This window comes from Talpa europaea (assembly GCF_964194135.1).
Source record: "Talpa europaea genome assembly, chromosome: 15".
NCBI lineage: Eukaryota > Metazoa > Chordata > Mammalia > Eulipotyphla > Talpidae > Talpa > Talpa europaea.
Window position 1 is genome coordinate 46,376,294 of NC_140083.1, and position 10,131 is coordinate 46,386,424.

At 41.8% G+C, this 10,131-nt stretch overlaps 1 pseudogene across 1 annotated transcript; it reads right to left on the reverse strand.

The window, feature by feature from the left end:
• Positions 1 to 223: 223 nt before the first annotated feature.
• LOC311185073 (small ribosomal subunit protein uS11-like) lies at positions 224 to 760 on the reverse strand (annotated as a pseudogene). The gene has a single exon. The product of its transcript is annotated as a small ribosomal subunit protein uS11-like (transcript).
• Positions 761 to 10,131: the final 9,371 nt, after the last annotated feature.

Genomic DNA, 10,131 nt, shown 5'->3' on the forward strand with positions numbered 1-10,131 from the left:
AAGAAAATATCTAAATCAACAAACAACTATGAACCAGAGATACTCTATGGGGGGTAGGGGGCGGGGAAAGGAGGAATTGGGGTCAAAATAAGGAGGTTGTAATTGTATGGGGAATATAAAAATAAAATTTAAATAAAAAAAGAAAAAATATATAAATATAAAAAATAAAGTTCTTCATTGATGCTAAATTGTCTCTTATGTTCTATAATGGTTGAGTTCAGTTGTTAGATTTATTTATTTATTTGTTTGTTTATTTTTACAAGAAGCCAATTTATTTTAACAGAAAATAATGTGAAGAGTCCTGTTCACAGACGGCGATCACGGCGACGCCCCTTCCTGCGGGTGCTATCAGAGGGGATGGGGGTGACATCCTCAATCCGCCCAATTTTCATTCCTGAGCGGGCAAGAGCTCTGAGGGCTGACTGTGCCCCAGGTCCAGGAGTCTTGGTCCGATTTCCTCCTGTAGCCCGGAGTTTGATGTGGAGGGCAGTGACGCCCAGTTCCTTGCACCTCTGGGCCACATCCTGGGCTGCCAACATAGCGGCATATGGCTAGCATTCATCTTGGTTAACCTTCACCTTCATCCCACCAGTTACACGGCAGATGGTTTCCTTGCCAGAGAGATCAGTGACATGGCCGATAGTGTCATTGAAAGACGCAAAGATGTGGCAGACACCAAATACGTTTTCTCCTTCAGCCACCTGAGGTCCGAGGCTGATGACCTTTCTTCCTTCTTTTCCTTCCTCTTGCAAGGTGCCATATCTGCGCGTCTTCTCCAGACTCTGCCACCGGAAATAGTCAGTTGTTAGATTTAGAACTCTTTTTTTTTTTTAAATTTTTATTTATTTATTTATACAAGCACTGGGTACAGTCAGAAGCGCAGGAGGGTGAGAGAATTCACCAGAGCCAAAGCGGGGAGCAGAGCAGGCAGAAGGACCGAAGTACACTGCTGAAGGGAGCAGCGGGCGGCAGGAGAGGTCTGCGCGCCATGAGGGACCCTCACCCGGTGGCCGGGGAGTACTCAGGGATCGAACCGGCGCTGCAGAGGCTGCGGGCAGCTTCGCAACCCAGGGCTCAACCGCTGCGCCACCGGGGAGGCCCAAATTTAGAACTCTTTTAGTAAGATATTTTTGGTTAGATTTTGCCATTATGAAATTTATGCCTATACTTTAGTTACTAAGACTATGCCTCCTACCACCTGATGAGGTGCACATGAATCTTCTCAATCAAGAAGACCCTTAGAATTTTTTAAATTTATTTATTTATATATATTTTACATCATTGTTCATTTTTGTACTATGTTTGCTTTCTCCTCTAAGGTATAGTCTCCATAAAAATCCCACCATCGGGCCTCCCAGGTGGCGCAGCGGTTGAGCGCTGGGTTGCGAAGCTGCCCGCGGCCTCTGCGGCGCTGGTTCGATCCCCAGCTGCTCCCTGGCCACCAGAGGAGGGTCCCACATGGTGCGCAGACCTCTCCTGCCGTCCGCTGCTCCCCTCAGCAGTGTACTTCGGTCCTTCTGCCTGCTCTGCTCCCAGCTCTGGCTCTGGTGAATTCTCTCACCCTCCCGCGCTTCTGACTGTACCCAGTGCATGTATAAACAAAACAAACAAACAAATAAATAAAACATGCCTCTATTTAAAAAAAAAAAAAATCCCACCATCATTTCACCCATGAACCATCACCATAGTTCCTTATGCTCTTCACTCCCCTGTTTTGATCTCTCTCCCTGCCCCTCCCCATGCAGAATGTCTCTAGTTTAGAGTGGCCTGTTAATTTTTTAAATTTAATATTATTATTTTTTCTGATCCCTTATTCCATTCCCCTATATTCCTCCTATAAATAAAACCATCTGATAATTTTCTATTTCCTTCTGGCTTATATCACTGAGCATAATCCCTTGCAGCTCTATCCATGTTGCTACAAATGGCATGGGTTTATCTTTTTTGATTACTGAGTAATATTCCATCATGTGTATATATTCCACAACTTCTTGATCCAATCTTTTGTTTTTGGGCATTTGAGTTGTTTCCATATCTTACCTACTATAAACAGTGCTTCAATAAAAAATAGGGGTGCAGGTATCCTTTTGAATTAGTGTTTTTGTGTTCTCTAAGTAGATTCCTAGGAGTGGATATAATTACCATGTTTTTATCATCCTTCCAAAAAGTTATTTCTGACATTGATTAGTTTTTCACTGACCATTTGAAATCTTAAATATTTTCATTAGATGGTCATTCCTATATAAATTCAAGTACAAATGGATAATTTTAACCTGTTGCTTGTTAGTGTAGATAGCACCCTAAACAACTCTCTCTCTCTCTCTCTCTCTCTCTCTCACACACACACACACACACACACACACTGTTCATGTATAACAGATATCAGTAATCTCCAGTAATGCCTTTATGTCCATGCAGACAAGACTTACTTTAATAGAAGTAGTTTGAGACTAGAACTAAAACATTAAAAAAAAATCATGAAAATCATGGTGAGAACTTCATCCTTTCCTAGGTACTTGACTCTGATTTTCAGGCACAGAGTTTCTTCATGGAGAGTCCATGGAAATGAGACTCTGAGCACAAAGAGAGCTGCCTTGTATTTCTAGTGAAAAAGTGAGACTAAGAGTTGCATTAGGATGCCCAGACCTGTGCCCAACTTGTATCTCTGCAAGAATCCTGTGTTGTTTGTATACTGAAGTAGAGAAGTATGATAATTTGATTACTTGCCATAAGATCTTTTACAGGAAACATTTACTAACCTCTGTTCCAGAACACTAAGATGATCTGATATCTTTCCTAAAGCCTCTGTGTTCCAGGACTGCCGGTCACAAGACCATTAGTTTCTATTCTAAGAGTGCTGACTAAACATTTTATGTTTTAGTTTATGTCCTAAACTTCTTCTAGCAAAGTAAACTTTGTCTGTCGGTTGCATTTCTATATGGAAACAATGTATCAGAAAAAAGAGAAATAAAGAAAACAATGCCATTTACAGTCACACCAAAAAAAAAAAAAAAAAGAAATACCTGGGAATAAACTTAACAAAGGAGGTAAAGGACCTATATATCAAAAATTATGAGATTCTGTAAAGGAAATAAAAAAAAAGACAAGAATAAAATAAGACACAAGAAATGAAAAGAAAAAAAAGACAAGAAATGAAAAAGACACAAGAAATGCTCATGGATTGGGAGATAAAATATCATTAGAATGACCATTTTACCTACAGTGATTTACAGATTTGACTCAATCCTTATAAAAATCCTGGTGGCTTTTTTCAAGGAAATTGAACAATTATGAATTCTGTATAGAACCACAAAAGGCCCCAAGTAACTAAAGTAATCCTGACAGAAAAGAAAGGAGGTATCGCACTCCCTGACTTCAAAGTATACTGCACAGCAACAGTAATCAAATCAGTGTGGTACTGAAACAAAAATAGTCACTCAGACTATTGAAATATAACAGAAAGTCCAGAGGTAAGCTCACACAATGTGGACAGTTAATCTTTGACAAAAGAACCATGGAAAAAGGAACGTCTCTTTAACAAATGGTGTTGGGAAGCATGGATAGCTTCTTGCAAAAAAAAAAAAAAGAAAAAAGAAACTAGATACTTAACTCCACACACAAAATTCAGAAATGAAACCATAAAATATGAAAAGAAAACATAGTTAATACACTATAAGCCATATATTGCAAAAAATGTATTTGGGAATCCAACTCCAATGGCAAGGGATACAAAAGCAAAAATAAGCAAGTGGGATCACATCTAACTAAAAATATTTTATACCTCAAAAGAAATGATCACAGAAACAAAAGGTCACCCTACAGAATGCTAAAAAAAAAAAAAATTTGCACATCACACATCTAACAAGCGATAATTTTCAAAATATACAAAGTGTGTATACAATCCAACAACAAAATAAAAAACAGAAAACCCAATCAAGTAATGGAAAAAAGACATAGATGGATATTTTTCTAAAGAAGACATTCAGAGACATAAAAAATTTTTCAACATCACTTACTATAAGGAAAATGCAAATCAAAACCGCAATGAGATTTCACCTCACCCCGTGAGAACAGTTCATATGGAAACAACAAATGTTGGTGAGGTTGTGGGAAGAAAGGCACTCTCCTCCACTATTGGTGGGATTGCTTGTTGGTGCAGTTTCTGTGGGAAACAGTGCAGAGATGTCTTACAAAAATAAAAATGGAGGGCCTCCCTGGTGGTGCAGGCAGTTGAGCGCAGTGCTGTGAAGCTATCTGCAGCCTCTCTGCAGTGTGAGTTCGATCCCAGCTGGATGGGAGATACCCACATGCTGCAGCAGATCTCTCCTGACTTGCCTGCTGCTCCCCTCAGCAGTGTATTTCAGTCAGTCGGCCTGTTCTGTTCCCCACTCTGTCTCTGGTGAATCCTCAACCCTCCCATGCATCTGGCCTGTACCCTGGTTCTTGTATACATAAATAAATCTTTTAAAAAAATAAAAATGGAGGGCCTCCCCGGTGGCACAGCGTTTGAGCGCTGGGTTGCGAACCTGCCCGCGGCCTCTGCAGCGCTGGTTCGATCCCTGGCTGCTCCCTGGCCACCAGAGGAGGGTCCCGCATGGCGCGCAGACCTCTCCTGCCGCCCGCTGCTCCCCTCAGCAGTGTACTTCGGTCCTTCTGCCTGCTCTGCTCCCCGCTCTGGCTCTAGTGAATTCTCTCACCCTCCCGCGCTTCTGATTGTACCCAGTGCATGTATAAACAAAACAAACAAACAAATAAAATAAATAAATAAAACATGCCTCTATTAAAAAAAAAAATCTTTAAAAAAAAAAAATAAATAAAAATGGAAATCCTTGTATTATCCAGCATCACCTCTGCTAGGTATTTTCTGTAAGATATATGAAAACTCTAATACAAAAGGACTTATGTTCGCAGTAGCATTGTCTACAATTGCTAAGTCATGAAACCAAGCTAAGTGACAATAGACAGATGAATGGATAAAGAAATAAGTGGCAATAGACAGATGAATGGGAATATATACTTTTGGGACAAAATGGATGGACCTCTAGGTGATTATGCAAAGTGAAACAAGTCAGAGTGTGAAAGAGAGATATGGGATGGTTTCACTTATCTGTGGAATTAAATAGCATCAACAAAAAAGATGTACACTGGCAAAATACAGCAAAACTAATTCTTGGACTTAGTGAAAAATTGACTGTTTACCAGAGTGAACAAACAGCAGGGAAGAGGGCCTGGGGGAGAAGGTAGACAGGGCATCAGCACAGATGGTTCAGTGGAGTGTGCGTGCAACATATGGAGTTCAAATATAAAATGTAACCACAACATGATGATTGATTGACTGATTGATTTAAAAAGATTTATTTATTTATGCATGCAAGAACTGGGGTACAGGCCAGAGGCATGGGGGTGAGAGGATTCACCAGAGACAGAGCAGGGAACAGAAAAGGCAGATTGACTGAAATACACTGTTGAGGGGAGCAGCAGGTGAGGCAGGAGAGGTCTTTTGTGCCATGTGGGTTTTCTCCCTGGCTGGGGATCGAACTTGTACTACAGAGGCTGTGGATAGCTTCATAGAGCTGCAACTTAACCTCTTGTGTCCCCAGGGAGGACCACAAAATTGTGATTTAAAAATTTAATTTTTTGAACTCAATTTTAGATTATAGACTGAACAAAAAAGGCCATGGATGGATTTGGTCAATAATCTATAGTTTCCCAGGGCCTCCCCTGGTGGTGCACGCAGTTGAGTGCAGCACTGTGAAGCTGTCCACAGCCTCTGCAGTGGCAGTTCGATCCCAGCTTGCTGGAGAGGGTCCCACATGGCGCGGCAGACCTCTCTTGTCATGCCCGCTGCTCCCATCAGCAGTGTATTTCATCAGTCTGTCTGTTCTGTTCCCTGTTCTGTCTCTGGTGAATCCTTTCACCATCCCTCAAATCTGGCCTGTACCCTGGTTCTTGTACAAATAAATAAATAAATAAATCTTTAAAAAAAAAATCTATAGTTTCCCAATCCTTTTTCTAAAGAATGAAAAATTACTTGGCTTGAAGGCCCTGTCTTTGCCAAAAGTGATAACTTCTATTATAAACAACCCCCAAATTCCATGACTTAACGTAATTATGAATTTTTTTAAGATTAACTTATTTATTTATGCATAGAAGAACTGGGGTGTAGGTCAGAGGTACAGGGGGTGAGAGGATTCCCCAGAGACAGAGTGGGGAGCAGAAGAGGTGGATTGACTGAAATCCACTGCTAAGGAGAGCAGTGAGCAAGACAGGACAGGTCTGCTGCACCATATGTGGGTCAGCTCCCTGGCCAGTGGTTGAATTCAGGCCATAGTGGTGATAGTGCTGAGACTCAAACCCTAGGCCACCAAGGGGATCCCTGTTTTTGACTCCTCTCAATGTTCAATGTGCAAGTGGGTTAAGTGGAGCCAATGGGAAGGAGATTGTCCTTAATGTCATTCAGGTATAGAAGTTCTTTTTATCAAAATGACTGTCACCCAGGGCCTCCCCGGTGGTGCAGTGGTTGAGCGCTGGGTTGCGAAGCTGCCCGCAGCCTCTGCAGCGCCGGTTCGATCCCCGGCTGCTCCCAGGCCACCGGAGGAGGGTCCCGCATGGTGCGCAGACCTCTCCTGCCGCCCGCTGCTCCCCTCAGCAGTGTACTTCGGTCCTTCTGCCTGCTCTGCTCCCCACTCTGGCTATGGTGAATTCTCTCACCCTCCTGAGCGTCTGACTGTACCCAGTGCTTGTATAAATAAATAAAAATAAATCTTTAAAAAAAAAAAAGTCACCCAGGGCCTCTGCTCTTCTACTAAATGTTTTGCATGTGACTAACAGCAAAAGGAAGAGCCCGATCTTGAAGCAAGCAGGATCCTGAAGGAGTTTGTATGGGCAGGATTGTAAATGTTGCACAACATTGAACTCGTTCTGACTGCCACACCTGAGAAAGGGGCTGAGAAATGAAATGCATCAATGTTTTTTTTTTTTTTTAAATAGAGGCATATTTTATTTATTTGTTTGTTTATTTGTTTGTTTTGTTTACACATGCACTGGGTACAGTCAGAAGCGCGGGAGGGTGAGAGAATTCACCAGAGCCAGAGCAGGGAGCAGAACAGGCAGAAGGACCGAAGTACACTGCTGAGGGGAGCAGCAGGCGGCAGCAGAGGTCTGCGCGCCATGTGGGACCCTCCTCCGGTGGCCGGGGAGCAGCCGGGGATCGAACCGGCGCCGCAGAGGCCGCGGGCAGGTTCGCAACCCAGCGCTCAACCGGGGAGGCCTGAAATGTATCAATGTTAATGGGAGATGGAGCTGAAAATGGATTTTAGAAATTATTTGCAATCTCTGGGGAGTAGTGACAAAGTAGACTGAGAGTGGCAGGATGCACGTGTCTGAATATCTGGGAAGGGTGAGTAAGGAAGGGAGGTGGTCAAGGGTGTAGGAAGGAGTGGAATGAAGATAAAACACTGAACAGCAGTCTTGGCTCTGGTGCTGTTTAAATGCTGTATGCCAGAATACAAATATCACCAGTGAAATTTGAGGAGGGAGGAAGAGGAAAAGGGGGAAGTGGGGAGAAAGCAGGAAGAGGGGGAAGTGGGAGAAGAGAAGAAGGGGAATGGGTGAGGGAAATCAGGTATATTACAAAAATGCAATCGGGAAATTAGAGAAATACAGGGATTATATAAAGTCCAAAAATTAGCAACATTCGGGCCTCCCCGGTGGCGCAGCGGTTGAGCGCTGGGTTGCGAAACTGCGCGCGGCCTCTGCGGCACCGGTTCGATCCCCGGCTGCTCCCCGGCCACCGGAGGAGGGTCCCACATGGCGCGCAGACCTCTCCTGCCGCCCCCTGCTCCCCTCAGCAGTGTGCTTCGGTCCTTCTGCCTGCTCTGCTCCCCGCTCTGGCTCTGGTGAATGCTCTCACCCTCCCGCACTTCTGACTGTACCCAGTGCATGTATAAACAAAACAAACAAACAAACCAGCAAACAAATAAATAAAGCATGCCTCTATAAAAAAAAAAAAAAAAATTAGCAACATTCTTCACCCTGACAGTTTACATTGGCAATCTTTCCAATGCGTAATGGAATTTCAGGTCAAGCTGAGATAAAGATTCTCTAGTATTATTTCATTTTGACCAGAGCATTAATGAAAGTCTAATTATTTTTCTAGTATGTAAGGAATGTTGTTTCTTTTAATGATCATTTTTCTCAGTGGCAAGGATATTTTGTTTATAAAATTGTGTCACTGCAATATGAATTCTTTAATTTCATCTCATTTTCTCTGTTGAAGGGAAATGACCTTTGCTTGACAGTGTTTATTTTGTTGGAATTTTTTTAAAGATTTTTTTATTTACACAAGAACCAGGGTACAGGCCAAATTTACGGGAGGGTGAGAGGATTCACCAGAGACAGAGTGGGGAGCAGAACAGGCAGACTGATGAAATACACTGCTGAAGGAAGCAGCGGGTGAGACAGGAGAGGTCTGCCGCACCATGTGGGTATCTCCCTGGCTGGCCAGGATCGAACTCGTGCTGCAGAGGCTGTGGACAGCTTCACAGTGCAGTGCTCAACTGCCTACGCCACCAGGGAGGCTCTATTTTTTGTTGGAAATTTTACTTTAAAAACACTTCCATTAATGTACTATGGGATGTTTAGCAACAAAAGTAGAAATTTGCACTTAAAAAACTGTAAAACCAAAGCTTTTTGGAAACACTTGTTAGCAGTAGTAGTAGTCCATAAGTCAGCACAATCATTTAGACTTTTATTTAAGAGTCCCAGCTTCTTTTGAAGGAGAAAAAAAATGTGTATCAGATATATCTTTTGAAGTTACTGATTTTGTTGCCTTAGAAAGACATCTGTGCTCTTCAAAGTAAAAAAAAAGTAATTTCTACCTTAGGGAATATATGTGTGTGTGTGTTACAGTGAAAATGCCCATAGACCTATGAGGCAATCTTATGTAAACCCCTTACTAACATACATAATTTATTTATAAATCAAATGCTACTATTGCAGTTAAATTCTCTATAAATTTTTGAAAGCATTGATGTGAAAGAGAACACCTTAATTCTAAAAGTTATATAGAATACAAAAGAAGGTAAAATACACACACACACACACACAATCTGGAATATACACACAGGACTTCTGATTTCAAAGCTATAATGGTTAGGACAATCTGGCATTACACAAGGAAAATAAGTAGACCAATGAAATAGAAAGCCCAGAAGTAGACACATACTTAAACAATCAACTCTAATATATGACAAAAATGTTACTGACAGTGAGGAAATGATTTTTTTCACTAAGTTTCACAGATCAAGCAGATATCCATGTGAGAAAAAAAATCTTGATTCCATGTTACTAATTTCATGGCATAAAGGATACAAAGATATGTGAACAGGACATAAAATATCAAGCAATACAAGATCAATAAACTGTCCCATGCTAAAAAATATAATCTGTCACTGATGACTAGATAAGGAAATTGTGATATATATACTCAATGAAATATTATTTAAAAAGATGAAATAATGCCTTTTGGAGCAAAATGGATGGGCCTTACGATGATTATGCTAAGTGAAATTAGTTAGAAAGTGAAACACGAAGGGCCTCCATGGTGGCTCAAGGGGTTAAGATGCAGCCTATGAATCTGTCTGCAGCCTCTGCAGCACAAGCATGAGTTTGATCCCCTGGCCGGACAGGGAGCAACCCAAATGACGCTGCAGACCTCTCCTGTCTTGCCCGCTGCTGCTCCCCTCAGCAGTGTACTTCGGTCAATCTGCCTGTTCTGTTCCCCACTCTGTCTTTGATGAATCCTCTCACCCCCCACACACCTCTGTCTGTACCCTAGATCTTGTATGCAAAAATAAATACATATTTAAAAAAATTTAAAAAAAGAAAGTGAAACACAATTATTGGATGGTTACACTCGTTTGTGAAATATAAACAACAAAAAAATCAAACTGGCAAATTGTATTATTTTCAGAAGAATTCACTGTCCCATCTGTGAAAGGATTATTTGCCATCCTATACAAATCATACCTGGCAAGGGTACCTCAAGGGTCTTTATCTTGCTTCAGAATCTAGAAATGCAAAGATAGGCTGGAGAGAGACACAACCTATGACCTGGCAAAACACAAGTAA